The 3,966-nt window shown below is 43.6% G+C and overlaps 1 long non-coding RNA gene across 1 annotated transcript in view; it reads right to left on the reverse strand.

Moving 5' to 3' along the window:
- Positions 1-3,658, reverse strand: part of LOC111818722 — a 12,108-nt gene extending 8,450 nt beyond the window's left edge. The window contains exons 1-2 of the long non-coding RNA XR_002822635.1: positions 3,648-3,658; positions 2,513-2,517 (exon numbers count right to left, since the gene is read on the reverse strand). This is a non-coding gene — a long non-coding RNA (uncharacterized LOC111818722). The remainder of the gene's footprint in view (positions 1-2,512; positions 2,518-3,647) is intronic.
- Between the last annotated feature and the right edge of the window lie 308 nt (positions 3,659-3,966).

Below are 3,966 nucleotides of genomic sequence, written 5' to 3' on the forward strand. Positions count from 1 at the left end.
CGCCACCACGCGCAGTCTCAATCACTGGATTAGCGCGCCCCGAGGGCAGGGCCTTCACGGCACACTGGGAATCGAACCCCAGTCCCTGCATCTGCTTTGCTGAGCTATCTGGCCAGCCCTTAAAGATTTCTTAAAAGCCTACAATGAAGAACCATGTTTACGTCCAACCACATGTCATACACTGCTTTTATTAAACCTCCTTGTAAAAACCCTGTCGTACCCGACAGATTAGTGACCCACCACACACTTGGTTGCCCTGGGAGGACAAATCTACTGTACTTTCCTTCCCAGTAACACATAGGGTCTAGAAATAATCTAAAGCTCTTGTGTTTTATCTAAAATCTTGATGTTGGAGTTAGTATACTGAGCCCCTGGACCACTCCAATCAACAATTTCTGAGTCAAAGCCCATGATGAAGTTTGACCTCCCACTTTGAGGTGGTAGAACCCACCCTGCCACAGCCGGCAGACTAGGGCTCGGTCCTCTCCCTGTACTGCAGCTCACACCTTCTGCTGAGCTGTGTTCTTCTTTTCCATCCCTGCTGTCTTATACACCAAGAATCACTTTGCACGAGAGCTCAAACAACGAGCAGGAATCAGCAAAGGGGCTACTGGTCCAGCAGCCTGCTACCCAACCTTGTTCACTACTTGGCTTTTGAAAGGGATCTTTGTGTCTTTCTTGTCTTTTCTGGTTATTAACTCAGCTGAGATATCAGCTCATTCACCATGGGCTCCATAGTGAGTTCAAGGCCATCCTGAACTACATAGTGACATAGCCATACCTTGTGGAAGAAGGAGCAGGAAAAGGAGAAAGATGGGGAGGAGGAGAAGGAAGGAGGAGGAAGGAGGAGGAGGAAGGAGGAGGAGGAGAGAAAGAAAACTATGAGGGACCCACAGAAATATGCAACATTCCTAACATCTATTCCAGTGAAAACAGAATTCATGGTGATCATTTGTGTGGATAACATAAAACTGAAATATATTTTCAATGACAAAAATCAGTCTTTAAAATTATTCCAACTGATGGAAATAATGTGTCAAAACTCAACAAAGTTGCACCAGGAGGGATCAATATGAAGTCTATAAAATTCCAAAACTCCATAACATGAATTTAGAAGGGGGCCTTTATTTTCAGGTTAGCTTACGCAAAAGACCTGGACACAGTCGAAGGATGATGACATAATCCACACACACGTACTGCCCATTTGCTGTGTGTGGCAGAAACTCTTAGTTGCTCAAAGAAATCCAGCCTTCCCTTTTTCCACTGCAGTTAAATTGCAGAAGGTCACACAACTGCCTAAGTGGACTGCGTCCTCCCGCGTCCCTTGCAGCAGGTGTGGCCACCCCGGAAGTGAAGAGCACACTGCCAATCCCAGCAGCTCTGCCTTCTTTCTCCTGTCTTCCCAATCCCATCTCTTCAGCTAGAACCCATGTGTTGCTGGCACCAGCCCCAAATGTAAAGAAGACTCAGTGCCCTACAGCAGGGCTGAAGATGCGGCAGAAAGAACCGGATCACCTCAGGGACCACATGCAGCTGCCCTACCCACAAAACTAGAATACTCATCTGTAGTCCAGGAAAAGGCAATAAGCTGCTTGCTTCTTTGATGTGCTGCCTTCCAGGAACTCTCTGATTCCATCACTTTTGCCACATAAACACAGCGTGCAACACGAGAAGCCTTACACCTAGCTCTGCTCTGCTAACCATAGAACTACACTTTTTCTTTTTTTTTGTACTTTTTCAATGGCCAGATCTTTTCCATTGATACTCTGAAGGAATAAGTTCAGTTTTTTAAAAGACTATTTTTTTAAAGAAGTAATAACCCAGATGGAAAGGGTTGAACAATCCTGTTATTTTGGTGACAGAGGAGGACAGACAGATGATGGATAAAGCAGAGAGTGAGCAGGTCCCCTAGTACCTGCTCTGCAGAGCACACCTTATATTTTGCACCTTTCCATCCTGGGGCTAGGTTTTGGCCTGAAGCAAGATCCCCTCTACACATACCTGTAAGTGTGCAGTGCATGTGGAAGGTGACTGAAGTGCGGGCGCTCTGTATGCACCAGTGGATTCATGAGTTTAGCAGCTGAGTGTGCTGCAGGAAGTGGGGTAGGCAGGGGAGGGTCCCTGGGGGGACCTGGCAGGGCGTGCTCCTATGCACGGCTCTCCTTCTCCCTCTGTCTCCAGGCAGCCAAGGGTTAAACAGCGCTTTCTGCCATGTTGTTTCTGGCATGGAGCCAGTGCGGTAGGAGCTTTTCACCTCAGCAGTAAGAAAGTGGCTGAGGCATAAAGAATGTGGAAATTCTCTTTTTTGCCTCTGGATTTTTTTTTTTATTATGCATGGATACTTCCTCACTGAAACATATCCTAGAGATACAGGAGCACATGGACACATCAAGTTCTTCCCCTCTCCACCTCCTCTCCTCCAGAGCGATGCCCTGGCACCAACTCCGGGCATGCAGTCCAGACCAGATTCATATAAAACCCAGCCAGTTCACCTGTCACAACCTCTAGAAACCTGTTCTTGACCTCCGAATGAGCTAACGTGAAGATCCCTTCTCCAGAACTGACTTCTAACTTCATGCTGAAGCCTGATACATGCCTTTTTCTACTTTTTTTTCTCTCTAGTCCCTTAGACTGTCTGTTCTTTGAGGACAGGACAACCTTTATTTATCTACAGATATCTACATGGAGACAGTGAGTTCAATAGCTGTCTGTCACACAGAATGGAACTGAAGTGAAAGGTATCAGATTATGTTCAAGAAAGCCAAAGTCAAAGAGTTTGAAATTATTGAAAGGAGAACCAAATGTTCATGGAGTAACTATCTGAAAGGAGTTTTTAATCAAAGATTTTTACTCAGAGTTTCTTACATTGTGAGAGAATTTGGCTCTTCCATGATTGATATTTTTAACTTCAAAATGTTAATTACCAATAAATCTTTTTACCATTTTAGACAGCATTTTCTTGTGTTTTCCCAAGAGCCACAAACCAGAACTAAAATCTGATATTGTGCCATTCACAGTGGTAATCCCAGTAATACAGCTGGAATACCTGTAATCCCAGTTACTGGGAAGCTGAGTCAGGAGCATGCATGTTTAAGGACAGCCTGGCAACTAAAGAGCTGGAGCCCAGCACTGCCTCAGTTTAACCCCCAGGACCCCCCAAAAAATCTAATATTCTGCCTTCAGCTCTAGTTCCTCTCTACTATGATCTGCCCTGATTCTTTCTTCAAGATTTTAAGAAGAGACTTACAAAATAGCCCTCTTGTTATGAAAACAGTTAAATCTCTTGGTCCATCTTTCTTAAACATTTTAACCATAATTTCTTCCCTTCTTTAACAGAATGAGATAAATATGATTGTTCAGAATTTTTAAGCAACATTCTTCTAATACACATAGAAAAGTAAGCACACTCTTACACTTACTGAGTTCTGAAATGTTAGTGCTTTTACTGGCCTAACCAAAATATTGCTCCAAAAACCTTACCTTCCTAGAGGCAGTATTTAAACTAGATCATTTTTTCTTCTCTTACAGATAGAGGACAACTAGGTACATTTTATTTAGTGGAGTTTTTCTTATTATTATTTTCCCTCTTTCCTTTCCTCTTTTACTTTTTTTTTCAGGACCTATTGTTTTCATGCTGTCCCATTAACTCAAAAGAATTCTGCGTGGTACAAGATTATAAGACAAGCCTTTCCTTCCAATATTATGAGGCCTTTCTCTGGTAAAAGATTTTTTTCTCTTCTTGCTCTGGACCTTCAGTTTGTTCTCCAAGATTTTCATCATTATTCTGCTGTTATCAGCTCCCCCTCAAGGCCAAATTCAATTGCTCTGAGCTTATCCCCAGCCTTTAGCATTGCCTTCCTATCATTGGATGCCTAATTAGAGAAGGTTCTTCTGGAAATACCATTTCAAAACCATACCACTGAATGCTGAGGACCCACGGCTACCTCCGCCATCTCTCCTCCCGCC

The sequence above is a fragment of the Octodon degus genome, unplaced genomic scaffold, assembly GCF_000260255.1.
Source record: "Octodon degus isolate 3935 unplaced genomic scaffold, OctDeg1.0 scaffold00100, whole genome shotgun sequence".
NCBI classification, from domain to species: domain Eukaryota; kingdom Metazoa; phylum Chordata; class Mammalia; order Rodentia; family Octodontidae; genus Octodon; species Octodon degus.